This window comes from Drosophila subobscura, chromosome U, assembly GCF_008121235.1.
Source record: "Drosophila subobscura isolate 14011-0131.10 chromosome U, UCBerk_Dsub_1.0, whole genome shotgun sequence".
NCBI classification, from domain to species: Eukaryota; Metazoa; Arthropoda; class Insecta; order Diptera; family Drosophilidae; genus Drosophila; species Drosophila subobscura.
In genome coordinates, this window is record NC_048534.1 from 25843015 (window position 1) to 25862578 (window position 19564).

The 19564-nt window shown below is 37.5% G+C and overlaps 1 long non-coding RNA gene across 1 annotated transcript in view; it reads right to left on the reverse strand.

Annotated features, from left to right (window-relative positions):
• Positions 1–5158: 5158 nt before the first annotated feature.
• Positions 5159–19564, reverse strand: part of LOC117902672 — a 40727-nt gene continuing 26321 nt past the window's right edge. The window contains exon 2 of the long non-coding RNA XR_004649417.1: positions 5159–5293. This is a non-coding gene — a long non-coding RNA (uncharacterized LOC117902672). The remainder of the gene's footprint in view (positions 5294–19564) is intronic.

The following is a 19564-nucleotide window of genomic DNA, read 5'->3' on the forward strand; positions in this document are numbered from 1 at the left end:
CTCATGACTAATTTATGACAACAACAAAAAATGGCAGCCAAACTGATTAAACCAAAGAAACATAAACAGGAATTGCTGAGATGCTGAAGGGGAAAACAAGGAAGTGCGACAAGTTACAAGTTTTCCCACCGCAAAATAAGAAAAACTCTTACTCTCATTAGCGCAAAACTTTCACCAGACGATAACCGTTCCGCACCTCCCAACCCTCTTTTATACCCGGTACTCGAAGAGTAAATAGGGTATATTGTATTTATGGGGAATAACGGATGTATGTAACGCACAGAAGGAAACGTTTCCGACCTTACAAAGTATAAACACTATTGATCAGCATCACTATATCTATTAGATCACCAATTGGGATCAGATTGGATCATTATTACGTCCAGAGGGAGAAGGGCGAGCTAAAATAGCGTGTTGGCGTGAGAAGTGATGTAGATGTTGATGACAGATAAAGAAAAAATGTAAAATTTGAAGAAACAAAAAACGGCTACTGATGTAGTACTGATGTTGAACGCTATTACGGTACAGATGTAGTATTGATACCGGGAATAATAGTTGTGACGCGTAAGAAGCATCTCACACGTCCCTTCTCGCTTACAGCTATAATTTTTTTTTCTTTCTATTTTTAATAGAAAACTTTTTTCGTGTTTTACGCCATTCTGTTTTCTCTTCGTCTAGATCTCAGACAGTACTTGGTAAATTTCCTTGTCAGTTTTTTGCTACTTTGGTGACGTGGCACAATCGAGGACTGTTGCCGTGGCAGTTGTTGTCCCGTCCTTGGCGTTAACTGTCAATTCTTTGTGGAAGTTTTTCAGCCAGTGCACAAAATTTAACGGCTGGGTAAAATGTGTTAATTTGTAAATATTTGAGAAGATTTTTATTTATTTTTTGTCAACGAATTTTTTCTATTTACATAATCAAATCAAATGTTCAACTCAAATATTTGTTTTAGAAAAATCGATTTTTAAAAATTATTTCCTTGTTCCGCAAAAGGGCGAAAACATCCCAAATCTACAATTTTGCAGATAACAGAAAACTAAAAACGCCATTCCGTAGGGAATGACCATATCTATCAGATCACCAAATTGGGATCCGATTGGATCATTATTATAGCCACATAATTTTCAGTGGCCAAACCCACCCCGTCCCGCAGCATTCACACTCTGCTTCGCACTGTTTATGGCCTCTGCCCCTGACACAGCTCTGCCTCTGCCGCGACTCTGCAGTGTGTGTCTATAGGGGAGGGTGGCGAGCTAAAGGAGCGTGTTGGCGTGCAGTGTTGTTGATGTAGATGACAGATGAAGAAAAAATGTAAAATTTGACAAATAACCGCTAAAGTGCAGATGTAGTACTGAGTGCCGGGTATAAAAGTTGTGAGAAGAAGAAGCGTAAGAAGCGTCTCACACGTCCCTTCTCGTTTTGAAGTGAAATGGGTAAACTATAGTTCGTGCTTTTTCAGTTTTTGATTTTCCCTAATAAAATCTAAAAATTCCACCAGTTGCCTTTTTGTTTCCCTTTTAAGAAAGTTAAAGTTAAAGCACCTTGAGAAATGAATGAAATTCTCGTAGAGAAAAAGAGAGAGAGAGATAAAAACATCAGAACCTGATCAAAAAAAACTAAGCCAATACAAATAATAACACACAAGTGTGAGCGCGCAGAGAGAAAGAGGACAAAATGAAAAATATTTCACTATTGCGTTTTCATATTGTTGTCTTTTCGATACCCTGTGTAGATGGAGAAAGGGTATGTCGAAACATATGCAAAAACATAAAATGCGAAACACAGTATAGAGTCCCGTTTGCTTCAATCGATGCTCCGAATTTGCTTAAAGCGAGGGAGTGAGGCTACAAGCTGGCGACGAAGCTGCAGTGGTGCGTATGGCGCATTATTGTTGGCATTGCCGAGAGAGTGTGAAGAAGGTTGTGGTGTTGTTGCAGAGAGCAATGCACGCCAATGCGTATGAAATGGAGCGAAGCTTCTGAAATTAAATGGGTGTCCCGTTTGCCGACATGATCAATCGTGTTTGCTGCGCTTGAATTGTTGTTGTTGCTGTTGTTGCTGAGAGATTGGGGCGTAGGAATTGCAGAGAGCAATAGCAAAGCTCTTGAAAAGAAATGACGAAGGGTCCCAAAACAGCGACAAAGTGCAAGCTATGTATGTATGTACATATGTATGTATGTATGTATGTATGTACCTGCGCTTGAAGCTGCTAAGAGAGTGCTATCAGGTAGTAAATATCTAAAGAGAGCAACAGCAAAGAGAGGTCTCATTGCCAGTGTGTGTATTGCGTATGCGGAGCGAAGCTTGCAGATCAATTGAAAGTAACGAAATTGGCGGCGCACAAAGCTTCAGGCTAAAACAAGGGGTAACCCTCCAGTCTCTATGCTCAACCACTCTTGCTATTTATTTTCTCTTAGTACACTAGCAGCACACACACACACACACACACACACACACACACACACACACACACACAAAAACACGGCACTGACCGAGTAAAAATATTAAAACAGAATTGTGAACGAAACTCGTAATAATTTATATTTACATTCTGTTATCTATTTGACAAAAAAATTGCAAACTGCAAAATTGGCCAGAGATAGGGAGGGAGAGGGGGAGGCAGAGTGAGTGTCAAGAGTCATGAAATTTATTTTGATTATATGGTTCTATGTGTGGGTGGGGTAGCTGGGGATCTGGCACTGTTATGTTGGTTTAGTGCTCATGTTCCATGTGCCATAGAGTGCTGCGGTAGTTGCAGCTGCTGCTCCGTTTGGTTGTTTATGCAAATCTCAAATGGCTCGTAAAAGTAAATGAACAAGCGTAGAGAACAAAGAACCAAACAAAAATTGTCCCAATAATATCCATATTGAAAATAAGTTTCTGGGTACCCACTCTACTCTGGTCATTGGCTGATGCAAAGTAAAGTATTTACTAGACAAAACAACAATTACACGTTAATGGCGTGAATAAAGATAAGATGTTTGAATGTGACTAAAAATATTGTCTGTACATTTAAACCTCTTAAATTACAGTTTTAAATCATTTATAACTAAACTACATCACGTTTTGTCTTAGCCAAAGTGCTTACTCCCATTTATTCCACAGTTAATGACCTTCGAGAATTAGCCAGCAACAATATTTCGGCTCACATTTCACCTTTTTCACGACGTGTCCAAAGCAATTAACACATTGTCCACTTTTTGATTGGGTCCCTCGAAACAAACCCCCAAAAACACTTTCGACTTGGCCCATAGAGTTAAGAGAGCCAAAATATTGCGTGCCAAACACTCGCAAACTGGACAATTTTACATCGGAGCTGGTAGCTCCTGCTGGCTATACATAGTACCTTTTATTGGCTTCTATGTCGGGGGGAGGTGGTGGAATATTTATGGTACCCACTCACGCAGCAGGCGGCGGCCAATGGCCAACATTTCTCATTTAACAGCCTTCACCATTTGCTAATTAATACGAGAAAATTCCATTTATTTCAGTGCTAAAACAACTAAATTTTCCCTCCTTTTTCTAGGGTTCTTTTATTTTTGGGAGTGGGTTAGGGTTAAGTCCAAATCAATTTGTGTTGCGTTTGCTTTTTTGACTTCCGATTCGAGATTTGTGCGGAGGCCTTTACGACTTTTAGCATGTCCGAAAGGCAGGAAGGAAGACTCCTTCCGATTCACAACAGCGTGAGTTCCCTTAATCAAGGGTTGGGGGGTTGTTGTGTATCGTTTAGTACAAAAATATTTGTACGAAATCAAAGTAATGGCCTCTCGTTTATGTTTTATTAATTTAGACAGCTTTCTGCTGCCTGCTGCTACTTTAGGGCCCCTCGAAATAAATTATACACTCATTCGGACGGTTGTTTTGCATTATTGAGTAATTAAATACTAATTAAGGTGTAACATAAGCCAATTGCCTGGATTTTTGTAGTCAACACACAGCAACACAAAATAATAAAACCAATTATTTTTTCTGCTAACCAGACTTCTTTCTGCTTGTGTGGACTTGGGGAGTTCTTATCTCTGGATTGAGCCGATAAGTCAGCTTTAATTAGTGTGGTGAAAGCTTTTCATTATTCAATTACGATGTTCATAATTGTACATAAATACGGCGGTGTGTTGTCAATAATTGGCAGTGTTTTTTAAAATAAATGTGTGAATATTTGTTTTCATTTAAAAAGAAACTTTATACAAAATTTGTGCACTGAAAATAGCAGTTGGTAGTACCTACACCAGGTACAAATAGCCAGGAGATGGGTGCAGCTTTAACTTGCTTTGAGCGCAAAATAGTTTGGAAAACATTCGATTAAAATATATTTTCAATAATTATATTTCCCAGACTTTTATAAGAACTTATCACTGGGAATTCTATTGAATTTTACCAAGTTTTGTACCTAAAAACTTAATATTTCGTTGAAATAAATGTTAGTTTTTTTACTATGATTTTTGCATATTAAGGTTCTCCGCCATTTTAATGGCCATCCACTTCTCTTTCCTGTGGGATTCAACCCAGACAGCTTTAAATATCAAATTAACCGAGCAGCATTAGGAACCATTCCGCATGGCTGGACAAGTTTGGTCATGTTTAATTGCTCCTTAGTGATTTGCAAAGCTCTTCGATGGTAGGAGACAGACACGGCAAAATGGTCGGTCATAAATGACACTTGTCTGGCTTGCAGTTGAGGGTCTGGGTGGGAAATTCCTCATATACTGCACTAATTACTCAGTGTGAGAGCTCTCTTGAGATTTACATATATTTATTTTCCATGGCATTGATAAATGCAATAAACTTTTGACAATATTGTGTGTGTGTGCTAGTAATTCTGCAATTGTTGATAAAAATGCATACAAATATTTTTAGTACATACACACATACACACATATGTGGCGTTTCCGTTCAATTTTTTGTTTAATTTGGAAAATTTTTTTCTGTTAAATTTTCTGAATTTTTTCATTTGCTGACATGTCACTTCAATTGTGCGACGTTCGATTGTGTTTGCCCGACTTCCTGCTCTTGTTTCTTATTGCTCTTGTTTTATTATACATATTTATATCCTATCATAATCTTTAGTGACACGCGATGGTTCCGTTGTCTTTCCCCCTACCCGTTCAATTTTGGATTCCCTTTTTTTATGTTCTCTTCGTTTGTTTCGTCTTTTTTCGCTCGCTGTTTCATTCGATGTCCCTTCAAATGTTGTCGGTTGTGGACCCATCAATTTGATGTTGTCAATTTTCGTGAAAATTTATTGTTTGTTGCTTTCGAAATTTGACATTGTCATGCAGTTCGTTAGCCATTTCTGGCAGAGTTGTGATGTATTAAAAAGTAGTTGAGCGAACTGCAGAGCCCCACAACAGAGAGAGGTCGAACGTACGTATGTATGTAGAGACAGCAACAATTTTAAAAGAATATTCGTAAAAAGGTACATATACATACTTATGTATATATATATGAAAATCAATGTGGAACATGAATTGCATATGGAAGGGGATATACATAGTATGTTTGTAAATAATTTCTAAGCTAATGAATTATAAGCTTTTGTTCAAAGGCAGAAAACTAAAGGGTTTAACTAAAATAAACTAAAATAAAGAATAAAACGAGTAGGAACGTGTGAGACGCTTCTTACGCGTCACAACTTTTATGCCCGGTACTCAGTAGGATATCTGGACCTTTGTGGTTTATTTTGCATCTACATCACTTCTCACGCCAACACGCTCCCTTAGCTCGCCCCCCTGGAGACGCACACTACACGAAGCACGAATCCTGCTGGACATGTTGGGTTTAGCCACTGCAAATTAATTTCTTCATTCTGGATATTATAATGCTCCAATCCGATCCCAATTCGGTGACCTGATAGATATTGTCAAAATCTTCAAAAGGTATCTTCAAAATTGTGCAATTCAAGATTTTCGCCCTTTGTGAGGGCGGAAGGTGTCGGGGCTAATTTTTTTAATACTCTTGAATCAGTGTGAGCATACAGCAGTCTGGAGGCAAAATTCGGTGGCTTTAGCTTTTATAGTCTCTGAGAACTAGCCGACAAGCAAGACGGACAGACAGACATGGCTTTATCGACTCGGCTATTGATGCTGATCAAGAATATATGTATATACTTTATAGGGTCGGAAACGTTTCCTTCTGTGCGTTACATACAGCCGTTATTCGCAAAAATACAATATACCCTATTTACTCTTCGAGTACCGGGTATAAAAAATGAAAAAGAAAATGTAAATAAATTGTTTTATGTAAAACTAAAATCTTACAACTTTCGTAAATTCGTAGAAGCTATTACCCATTTAATATAAATATTTTAAAGCTATAGAACTATTTTTTTTTAATTTTTTGAAGAAAATTTTAAGTAGGTTAAATAAATAAAATAATTAATAAAATACACTTTAAGAACCAAACCAAAAAGCAAAGCATTTATCAATTGTCTGGCAAAATCTCTGCCCACAAAGGCGTTAGGTGTGCACCGTACAGTACAGCCCTTGCTGCACAGATTTGGCCATAAAACACATCAGAAACACACTTCACACCCCTCTCTCACATAGAGAGAGTTCGATTTACAGTTGCATTTAAATCATTCCGTTCCGTTCCCATACCTTGTGTGTCTTTGTGTCTGTCTCTATGTGTGTTGTGTGTGCATCAGGTTTGGTGTGCTTATCTCGTCGGGTCTGGCATAGGTTTTTGTCAAATAAATATTGTGTGCAGTATTCACCCACACACAAACACAGAAAACGAGGAGGGACGTGTGAGACGCTTCGTACGCGTCAGAACTTTTATACCCGGTACTTAGTATATTTGTACCTTAATAGATTTTTTCGAGATTTAAATTTTTTATTTTTTCTACATCTATCATCTACATCTACGTCAATTCTCCCGCCAAAACGTCATTTGGCTCGCCACCCTCCCCGAGTGACGGACACTGTATCAGGCAGAGGGTGCGAGCGAGAATGAGCAAGAAAAACCAGCACAGGCAAAGCTGCTGTAATGGGTGGGGGTTGCCACTGCAAATTAATTTCTTCATTCTTGCTAAAATAATGATCCAATATAATCTCAATTTGGTGATTTGATAGATATTTCCTATCGAATTGAATTTTTTGTTTTATCTTATCTTCGAAATTGTGCAGCCGATTTTTGCCCTTTGTGGGGCGTGTGAAATATACTTGTAACTGTGTGATATCTTAGCCATCTGTATGAAAAATTTGGCTTATATAGTCTCCAATATCCAGGCGTTCAAGAATATATATATTTTATGAGGTCGGAAAAGCTTTATTCTGTGTGTTACATACATCCACTTTCAAGCAGAAATTCAGTATACCCTATTTACTACCCAGTACTCGTGGTACAAAAAACAAAAAAAACGCAAAGCCTGAATAAAGAATGCCAAACAAATAATCGAAATATAGGATATGCTGGGCAAGGAGAGAACCATGAAGAGAAAGAGGACAGACACAGAGAGAAAGCAGAGCTCACAAAGCTGTTGACATGTTGTGGAGGATATGAATTCATGGACTGAACGGACCAGAGATACAGATACGGATTGAATGCAATAGATAGTGGAGCTTGGGGATTGCTCTACCGCTGCTGCTGTGCTCCTGGCTTATGTTTTTTTTAGGCTTCATGTTATTTCGTGTGTAATAGACAATGTGGCCAAAATCAGCACAAAAAAAAAAGAAGGAGAGCAAAAAAAAAAAAAATAGCACACTTATCGCTTTGCTCTCTTGCTCTCTCTCCCTCTGTATATTTTTGTTCCCTTTTGCTTGTCTTCTTGTCGCACGCTTATTAAAAAGGGTTCGTCTTTTTTACACACAATCTGCAGGTGTGTCATGACTTGGAACGGTCAGTGGACCCAGGGACCCTTTATCTGTCTGCTTGTCCGTCTCTAATTCTAGCTGCCTGTACCTTTATCTCTATCTTTGTCTCTGCACCAAAAAAAGGTTTATCAGCAATTTTCCTGCCATTTTTTGTTTGTTTTTGTTTAAAAAGGTATCCCGCAAACCAGTAAAATTGAATTAGGACGCTGCAAAATGCTGAGATTTGTTTATTGTAAATATAATCTTATTTTTAGAGATTTTGCGACTGGGTACACAGCTAAAGGAAGAGCTTGAAGAGCATACAAATTGTGATAAAATCTGACAGGGCAGGGTATACATTTCTCTGAAATGTTTTATTATGTATTATGCGACTTTTTCTTTCTTTCGCTGAGAAAAATTAAGTTTAAAGGACATTTAATTTGTGAACAAGTTTTTAGATGCTGAATCGTTCCAGTTCACTCTAAATTACGAGAGAAAAGAGCGTGCAAACAACGAAAACAACAGCACAACAGGTAACAGCTCTTCGCTATCGACTAGATCAAATAAATAGACCCCTAATTAGACTAGCTCGCAAAAAACAGGGCGCCTACCAGTTTACCAAACGGACGATCACCAAGAGTTCACCAGCATTCTGTTAAAGTTCCGAGCCAAGATGCAGCCTGTCTCAAAGCGTCTGCGTGAGAATACAGTTAAAAATATAAAGGGACCTCGTACGCTAGAAACGCTTGCTCCGGAATTGATCCAGCTTTTGAACCAACGATTTGAGGAGCAAGCCAGTCTTATTTCAATGAAGATGAAGGAGGCAGAAGAGCGGTTATTAAGCTTGCTAACGAAAGCTTAGTAGTATGGCTAATGAGGCAGTTTATCGTTTAGAGCACGTGGGGTGCGCTGCAATATACATCAATAGCAGATAGCAAAAGTCGTGTGTAAGCAACGACCAGATAGCGCCATTGGATACAAATTTCTAAAGAACTCCGTCAATACAAAGAAGTTGCTTCCGGGTCCATATTTCGACCAAATCGAAACAGACTTGACATCACTTATTACTGAAATTTCCTCGACATATATGTACAGCCATAGTCCTAGCAAATTCTTAGAGAATCTCAATTGACAGATAGCATCAACTCGTCACACATTTTATAAAAACTAGAGACATACCATTTGACATTTTCTTTGTCGATAGTATAGACAAAATTCCACAATACGACACAACTCACCGTGCCTACTTATTTTATCCTGACTATCATAAATATGATGCCTGTTTTACAGACTCTAAGAACATTTGACCTTGAAGAACTACACACTGATAGCACTCTAGACTGGTTGTTAAATTCTTAGATTGCCCACCTTCAATGCAACATTGACTATCTTTACAGTGAACATGGTAGGTATGGACCTATTGAGAGAAATACCGTTAAACGCACTGATCACTCATAGTTAAATCCAGAGATAGAGCTGGGTATCATCACTAAGCAAACAACACATAGAGACTGCAAACTAAGTTAAAACTGGCTGCCTAATCAGTATAGTGGATCGGCTCCCATTGGCTTCGGCTCTTGGTGAGAGAGCCTTCGGCTAAGAGAATTTGGCGTTGGCTCTTTTGAACATTGAACCCAAAGCGACTCTCGCAAAAACAAAGTTTTGTTTCCTCTTCAAGTCTGCTTCGCAATTTCATGTGTGCGGTGACACATACATATGTACATACATACATTATGGCAATGCGTGTATCCATTCTCGACTTCAATTTTTAGCGCAATTTCATGTGTGCGGTGACACATACATATGTACATACATACATGATGGCAATGCGTGCATCCATTCTCGACTTCAATTTTTAGCGTTTGAGGAGACGCGTCTAGACGTTTGGCATTTTTCTGTTGTTCTGAGATCACATACCCTTTCTTTGAAACTTGCGACTTTATGAAGCAGCTTGCCCCAAATAAAAATAAATTGATTTTGTGTATCCCCTCTATGCTCATATATTTCTTAAGTACATTTAGGACGAAAGGGATAAACGGTTATAAACATCTAAATATGTATACATATAACAACAATTGACTTGGCGTTGCAAATATTTTCCATTAGAGTATTCAGCGTACACTGTGTGAATAAACAGAGTTATAAGTGGAGTCATAGCAGCTGTGCCGAAAAAGAATTTATTTGTTTTTCTTTTCAAGTCGCTTTCGCAGTCTCGTGTGTGTCTATCTATGTTTATTCACACAGTGTACGCTGAATACTCTAATGGAAAATATTTGCAACGCCAAGTCAATTGTTGTTATATGTATACATATTTAGATGTTTATAACCGTTTATCCCTTTCGTCCTAAATGTACTTAAGAAATATATGAGCATAGAGGGGATACACAAAATCAATTTATTTTTATTTGGGGCAAGCTGCTTCATAAAGTCGCAAGTTTGAAAGAAAGGGTATGTGATCTCAGAACAACAGAAAAATGCCAAACGTCTAGACGCGTCTCCTCAAACGCTATAAATTGAAGTCGAGAATGGATACACGCATTGCCATCATGTATGTATGTACATATGTATGTGTCACCGCACACATGAAATTGCGAAGCAGACTTGAAGAGGAAACAAAACTTTGTTTTTGCGAGAGTCGCTTTGGGTTCAATGTTCAAGAGAGCCAACGCCAAATTCTCTCAGCCGAAGGCTCTCTCACCAAGAGCCGAAGCCAATGGGAGCCGATCCACTATACTGATTAGGCAGCCAGTTTTAACTTAGTTTGCAGTCTCTATGTGTTGTTTGCTTAGTGGTATCATCAAACGAAATGACGCCTACAAAAGGTTTAAAAGATACAAGACTGAAAGCCACTTCAATATGTACAGATCTTTAAGATCAGACGTAACAAAGCTAATCTACTCTGCCATCTAATCTTCTACACGTCAAAGTTTAACAACGCTATGTGTTGCAAGCAGAAATGGCAATTAATTAAAAGTATTCGAATTGCCCAGAAACGAGATAAATCAATAATTTGTGCAATTAATGGTACCGGAATTATCACCAACCATGAACCTGAAATCAGTTCTTTGTGTTTTGTTAGTCCCGGTGATGTTCTGGAATTCATTCTTAAGATTAAATCGAATGCTATTGGACTAGACGACATGAACATCAATTTTTTTAGATTAATCCCAGAATTATTATGCAAGTAACTCACATTTTTATAAAAACCATTACCATTACATCAACGTTTCCTGAAAAGTGGAAGGAAGAATGGATAACGGAAAAGTTGGTAACCTATTTGGTAACACTTCTTGACTTCACCAAAGCATTTGACTCAGTTGACCAACGCATCCTCATCGCAAAACTTTGTGATTCTTACAAACTTATATGAACCTGCATAGCTGGATACATATTCTAACTGAGGCGCAATGACAGAATCTCTGTATTCTCATTTAAAATGTTCGAAAGACGCTATTCAAATGGATTGACTAAAAGCCGCTTACGTTCGTACATAAAATACTTATCACCAGACAACCCAAATACCTATATGAAAAACTTAGATCGGCCAATTCCGCCAGAAAGAGTATTATTATCAACATACGACATAGAACACTAAATTCCGAGTAGCATTTCTTTGTGAATGTTATTCGCTTGTAAACCAACTTCCACATCACATGAAAACGATACAAAACCTATCACAATTCAAAACGCAGTTAGAAACACACCTTACTCTCGATTAAGATATCAGTAAAACCAAATTATACCAAAGACAAAAACGCAGCTACCATTCGAATGGACTAGCTTTAAGTTTAATACCAATGTTTAATACTAACGTGACACCTAATGAATAGAGCTCTAATTCTAAGCTTCTTGCTTGTAGAACTAGGAAAGTCAATAGATAAATAGATTTTTTCCAATCCATTAAATCTACAATTTTCTTGTTAGTTTTTTATGAAACAAACAAACCAACTTCCGGTAGTTTTCTCATATTCATTCTTAGTATTTTAATATTAAGTTCCTCCCCAGCACTGTATATTTAAATAATTGAAAGAGCTTAGCCAAAACAAACCCAAACCTCCACCTACCAACTAGTCAATCAATTGCCATTCATTCATTCACACTTTTGTGCGTTTTCCCAACAAGACAAACTAAACTCTTCATTCATTCATTCAATATTTATATACTATTTATTGTTGTAAATAATTCAGGAAGCAACTTTAATAGTTAAATATATTATATTATTGACAGAGATTTAAGCACGGCAAATCGTTCGTTCGGCTTTGGCTACAGCTAAAACTGAACAATATTAATAATTGAATACAATAAGTGTGTTCTGTGTGTGCTGGTTGTGTGTGGCACATAGTGCGTATGAGTTATGTATGTTGTCGTTGTCGTTGTGACCGTTGCCGTCGTTTGTCGCTTGTTAATATGCCTCATAAATAACACATTTATGGCAACGGCACACGCACACAGATGCGGGACACATTACAATAAACCACACAAACAAACACATGCATGAAGCCAGACAGAACCAGAAAGGTAAAGCGAGAGAGTGTAAGGGAGAGCGAGCGAGCGAGAGAGCTAGAGACTCCCGCTCATTTGTTTGGCTAGTGTCCGTGTCTCTCTATTAGCAGCTTTGATATGCAAATTTTTGCGTCTACATAATAAAGTTTTGCCAGATTTTTCAGCTCTGCAACCCACAAGCAGGAAGAGACAGGCTGCCTTAAAAACAGGTTCGAGGATGTTGATACCCTGGCAGATGGACGCGAAATTATGTAGAATATGTGTGGAATAGATTATTGATTTGGTAGCACTACTTATGCCAGAAGTATGAGGAAATAGAAAAATTTGTCTTTTGAGCGATTGTTTTTGTAACAGAAATATGAGCTGAGCAGTGCCGGGCTACACATAAATTATTATGTGCTTTGGAGAGTATATATTGTACTTATTTATATAGAAAACATATGAATTGAAAAGTGTAGCACACAGCACTATGTGAAGCACACAGTGATTCGTACAGCGTGCGGCTCTGCAGGAAGGGGCGATCTAAAAGAGCCATTGGCGTGAGAAGTAATGTAAATGTAGATGACATATGCAAAAAATAAGTAAAATGTAAAAGTAAAATTAGAAAAAAAAAAAAACCACAAGGCACAAATGTATGTACTACTGAACGAAGCGTCTCACACGTCCCTCCTCTTTAGGTCTGAAGTTTTATCTAGAGATATTACCTTAGTTGTGATTGTATACATAATACGTGCAAATTAAATATTGTATGTATAAAGAAAATTACAAGACAGCGAAAAAAAACCAAGACACCTTTGTTTCAGGCTGTTCAAAAATCCATGTATTTATTTTATTTTATTTAATTTTATTTTTCCAAAAATAAAATCTTTCACATTTTTCTCTTCACCAAAATATATGCAACATATGAATACTGCCGCCGCCAGTGGATAAACAGCAATAAACACACACACACCCCCTCACATGCACAGGCACTAAATGCAAAGGCTAATAGTTTAATATGCTTATAATTGTTGGCTAAAATTGTATTGTCTTCTTGAATTTTGCAGTTTGCTGCATTCTATCTCTCTCTTTCTCCCACTTTCTTTCTCTTTCTGTCTGCAGTTTAAATATTTTATTAATTTCCTATAAATTTGAGACCATTTAAATTTTTGTCGGTGTCGAGTACGCTGAGTGCATTTGACAGACAGGCAGAGAATATTCTGCACAGCGGCCATTGTTTAGGCCTCCCAACAACTCGCTTGCCTGATTTATGTTTTATGCATTTTACCAAATGAATTTAATTTATGGTAGAATATTTTCTCTATATACATACATATATAGATTTTTGTAGATATATTTGCACTGTCAGAAATACTTATTTGCATCCTCAACGGAAGTGGCGAGCGATTGATTGGTTTGCAGAAACTTTTTTAAAATGATTTTTTTTGTTGTTGTTTTTGTTGTGCTAGAAATTAATTGAGAATTTTTGGAGAATTATTGATTTTTAAAAAGCGAAAGAGTTTATATTTAAGATAGTTTTTTGGGAGTTGAATGGAGTTTTGAATTTGTTGAGAAGTTTAATCGGGAAAAGGCTTTTGAATTGAGTAAGTAATCTGCACTTTAGTGTTTTTTTTAAATCTTACAGTTTTCATTTTACATTTTTTCTACACAAGTCATCAACATCTACCTCTCATCTATCTCATCAAGACGGATGGACAGACAGTCATGGCTATATCGACTCGGCTATTGATGCTGATCAAGAATATACATATGTACATATGTATGTATATACTTTATGGGGTCGGAAACGTTTCCTTCTCTGAGTTACATTTATCAACTTTTCCACACAAATACAATATACCCTATTTACTCTTCGAGTGCGGGGAATAAATATGGAAGATAAATGGATTTATAATCTACATATTTAAGGCTTCACATTTTCTAGCTTTTTATGGATACAACTCTCAAAAGGTGTGAGTATTCAAGTTTCAAATGAGGTAGGGGTCGAAATATGTTTGAAAAAATAAACAATAAAATCAATAATTAGTAAAAATTAAAGTGAAAAGAATGAGAGCTAAATTAAAATATATTTAATGATTTTTCGCTTCAATTTGTTCAATTTTTAGATACTTTTCAGAGACAGAACTGAAGTTTTTTCTGTGAACGTTTTCTGTGATTTCTCCTTCAAAAATTAATTAATCAGAAAAAGATGAAAGATGCAGATTAATATCTTGCTAAGCACGTAAGGATTACTAAGGGATAAGGGATTACCATTCAGTCAGTTTAATTTAAAATTAAATATTATAATTATTTTGCTGCTTTCTCTGACAAAAACAAAAAATACAAAATTCATGCGATTTATCTTTCGAAAAATTAAAACCAAATTTACTGGCCAACTGGTTGACTCACGTGGAAGGTAAGAGCTTGTCCCAATTACGGCACAGCAGCACAAACAGAGCGCCAGCCAAGTACCGCACATAGACGGACGCAAATGTTTTTTTTTTTTTCATTTCTGAGTGGGGTTCCAGGAGGGTTCGGGGTTCTGTGGCTTCCCGGTTTGGGTTTGGCAGTTATACCACACTTGCGGCAGTCACCCTGTCGTCTGCTCTGCTCACTCTCTCTCTCTCTGTGCCTCTCTTTTATGGGTTGTGGGTGTAGGAAGAATGGATATACCTCGTCATAAATCTCACAGTTTCAGCATGGAACTCAGCTGCGCTTTGGCGCGGTAGCTTTATTGCCGCCTGTCGACAGTCGAAGCGACTTCTCAGACCTCAGACCATCGCCCACACAGATGCTGCCTGCCAGACTGCCTCATGCCTTTTCTGTTATTTTTCCTACTTTTATATATATACAATTTCAAAGTAAAATGTCTTAATAAAGTCTCATGGCTGTACAGAGACACTGATAGCGGGTGGATGAGGTGGTGCTGCTGCCTCTGGTAACATATTCATGTCAAGGACATTTTTATGCCTCCCCAAGTGCCGAGTGGAGCCCGAGCCAGACGTAGATTAGATTTTCTACCGTTGTTTTTACATTTAGATTTGACTTTATGACCGTGGAAGGCATTTAATTGGCAAATAATAACAATTAAGTGAGAACCCCCGACAGAAGCGTTGTTGTGTGAAGAAGTATTTGCCACTTCCAAAGTCAAGATCTCATATCTAGTTGATACCAGAAAGAGTTTAAAATTGGTTTAATTTTGTAAGCAGAATACACAAAGCAAGTTGTACGTGCAATTGTCTTTTGGCTATTTGAACACCTGGCTTTTCGTTACATTAAAGCTGGAAGACAGCAATTTCCTTTAATTCCTTTCATCCTTTAGTTTTTCACAGCATAAAGTTCATCCAGTAATATATTTGGATATTTTACTCTTTCTAAAAATAAGAGGAAGGCCAATTAAAACCAAGTTAAAAATATATTTTGATTACCTCAATATTTTAAAAATAATCCCTTAATTTTAAGAGATTTTGCTGAAGCATTTCCAAAACTCTTTTATTTTTCACAGTAAACACTTTTTTAAACAGGAAAAAACTGTCGAATGTTGAAAATGAGTATTGGGCATATTCAAATTACAATTACTATTGCAGCTACCTATCGATTATCTCGCTAGATGAAGGCATTCCAAAAAATATCAATTTTTGAAGTGATTCAGTTTCTTTAAAATGTTTCATATACTTCTTTTAGGATCAATGATTTTTTATAATCCGATTTTGCCTCAAATTTTGTTCATTAAAAACTTTATTTTTGACTCAAATCCCCTTTTTTTATACAATCCCTGCTGTTGTCGCTACTTGTAGCTAATTTAATCAAGAGTAGGAGGTCTAAGGAAACACCCTCTATACTGTTTACAGCCCCCTGCTCACTCTGGCCAATTAGCGCACATCTTTAGCAACAGCATTTAGCCAAGTGTTCCCAGGCACTCATGTCTTTATTAAATGTCTGAAAACAGCTGCCGTGACTAAAAGGCAGCATATGGAGGGAGTCCTCACTGTCCCTCTCTGTCCCTCTTTTGCTACCCGTATCCTGTGGGTGTTGCGTGTGGCAATAATTTAATAAATTTAATGAACATATGCCGCGCAGAGACAGGCCAACAAAGAACTACGTCGAACTTCAATGTCAATGGGGCACAATGGGCCAGCCCCAAACAACATAATTTTCAGCCTTTTTTCAACATATTTTTCTCTAGAAAGTAAACAAAAAAAAAGAAGGAAATGGTCGGGATGAAAAGAGGGAACAGGGGCTAAGAGAAATGAAAGATTGTGTAGACATATTTTCCCACTGACTTATGATTGACGTCTTTTGCTATTGTTTGCCCTCTCGCGTTTATATATTTTTTTTTTCATCTTATTCCTGGGGTCCTCGTTACTTTTTTTTTGGTTTATTAGGTATAATATTTTAGTGGCATTATATGAGTGTGCTTTAGTCCTGCGTCCTTATTGGTATGATACGATACATCAGGCATGTGCTGACTCTTAATTCGGGTGGGTGGGGATTTCCTTATACATATTATTGCATACATATATGTCCATTTTATACGCATTTTTTGGCTCAGTCTCCCTCCCTCCGTCACTTTTTATGAATAACAAAAAGCGGCCCTTAAATGACTCTTTGTCCAGAGTAAACCCCTCTGCGTTTACCCTCTTCTAAATTGTGTTCCATATGCTGCTCCTTCTCCTTTCTAACAGAGACAATAAATGTTTGCCACATTGCTTCTCATGAAAAATTGTATGTTTAAATTTTGATTGCAGAAATTATTTATTTTTATTGGGGCAGACCGGGTTAAATTGGCCAAATACCCATAAAAAGAGGCAGGAATGCGGCCCGATTGGAGCGGGGGCAGCGAGAGAGGCCATAAAGATTATGTTAATGCATATAAAGAGAATATAACAAACAAATTTTAGGCAAAATTAGAGACAGAGTAAGGTATTTGGCTGGGCCAACAAATCAGTTAGAAATATGGATAATACAAATGTCCTTGGAATGAAATTATGGAATTTGTTTAGATTTATTTTAAGCTGAATGTTTTACAAGAAAAATAATGTAAAGTGGGACGGACATGTAGATAAACTACTAATAATATCCAGATTTTATTTGATAGATTTAGCAAATATTTTATAATGTAAACTTAATAAAAACACAACTCGCCTTATAAAAAATTTAAATGTTTAACAAATTGGCATCGACATTCGCCCCAAGTAATTATCATTCCAATGGGGGAGAAATTGAATTTCATATCAAAAATCGGTAAGGAAATGCTTTTAAAATAAGAAAAAATAAAGAATTTTAAGTAGAAAGTCGAATTAGAAAGTAAAATAAAATAAAATATAAACTAAAAAGAAAAGAAAATACAAACTGACAGAAAAAAAAGTTGGTCAAACTAAAAAATAAAATAGAACTGAGCTACTTCGGCCTTAATTTCGAACTTCGCTTCTAACTTTCCCACTGGCTGCCCCTGCTTACATGTTTTATTCAGTTCAATTCTAAACTAGAATCAGGTTCAATTTCTAACAGGTATCCCAAAAAAAAAAAACCTGTCCATATTTTTTTCAAAGCACCCACAAAATAAAGTATTTCCTAAAGCAAACCCATTCTTTTGACCCCACAACCTAAGGAGGAGACGGAGACCTGCCTTTTACATGCCATACAATTTACAAAAACATTAAAAAAATATGAAGCAACGCTTCTCTTTGCGGCACAGCAAGTCCTTTAAGTTAAAATATAAAGAGAGAAAAAAAAGAGGTAGAAAACAGGGGGGAAAAAAAGAAGCAACGAAAACCAAAGCCTTTAGCGCGATGAAAATCGTTTTCGACCAGAGTGACACGGGGGACCGGACAGGGACAGCGTAGACCAGGGCAGAGCGATCTGGTCAGGACACCAGCAGAGTGAGATAGCTCATCGTTCTTTTTTAAATTTTGACCACACGGTCAGCGGTGGGTTCCGTTCCCTATTGTGTTGATGTTTTTGTGAGCTGGGTTCGGTTGTTGGTGTTGTAAGTACCCGTGGTTCTAGCGGTGTTGGTTCTAGCGGTGCTGGTTCTCGGTTTTGTTGGGGGTTCGGTTCGTTGATGCTTCCCAAAAACCACAAAAGGCAGTCCGAGAGTCGCGCTGAAGGCAGCTGATTGTGCCATGAAGCATGCTACATTATTTTTGGTTTATGTCGCTGCTCATGCTGCTGGGGCAGGTTGAAAGGTTGCAACTACACAAACAGAAACACACACACACGGACAGACGCTCCATAAACGAGTACATACACGCACAAAATGGACGTTTAAACAGCGTTTATTGACAGAAGTCGCGAAGGGGAGCGAGGAGAGCAATTAGGGGTAAAGCGAGAGAAAGAGAGGGAGAGAGAGAGAGAGAGAGAGAGAGAGAGAGAGAGGGAGAGAGAGAGAGGATGAAGGCAGTGTGAGAGAGCGAGAGCAGTTTTCATTGTTCATAGAATTTACAAACAGCAACAAAAAGGTTGGTTGTTTTCCAAGAGTAAATAGAGTATATGGTATTTGTGTGGAAAAGTGGATGTACATATGTATGTACCGCATAAAAGGAAACGTGTCCGACCCCATAAAGTATATATACAGTGGGGAGCAATGATGAGTACATGTTTACAATAACTGACTTTCTGTCTCAGGTACAACATATGCACTATTTAATAAATTCATGAAATCTGCTTCGATTATTATGAGAAATGTCTTAATTTGATGTTAGTATTACTAGAATATAACCAAAAAAAATATTTAACATCAAATCTGCAGGCATATTGTTGACTAGAAAATTTTGAAATATTAAATAAGTGAAAACAACGAAAAGTGCATAAATGAGTACATGCGACTTTTTTTAGTTTTTTATTTTTCGCTATTTAAAAGCTTCACATTTGTATTTTTCTGGTGTTGCCTATTTGTTAAGGATAAAGTGATTGATATCTACAAAAAAAAAGGTTACGTTTGCATTATGCGTTTAGAAGCTATGGGCGACGAAAGTCAGTTAATGTGAACATGTACTCATCATTGCTCCCCACTGTATTCTTGATCAGCTCTAATAGACGAGTTGATGAACACATGTCTGTCTGTCCGTCCGTCCGTCTGTCCGTCCGTCCGTCCGTCCGTCTGTCCGTCTGTCCGTCTGTCCGTCCGTCCGTCCGTCCGTCCGTCCGTCTGTCCGTCCGTCCGTCTTGTTGAGCGCCTGGATCTCAGAGACTATACAAGTAGAGCCACAAAATTTTGCATCCAGATGGCTGTATGCTCACATTTTTACAAGTGTATTTCAAACGAGAAGGGACGTGTGAGACGCTTCTTA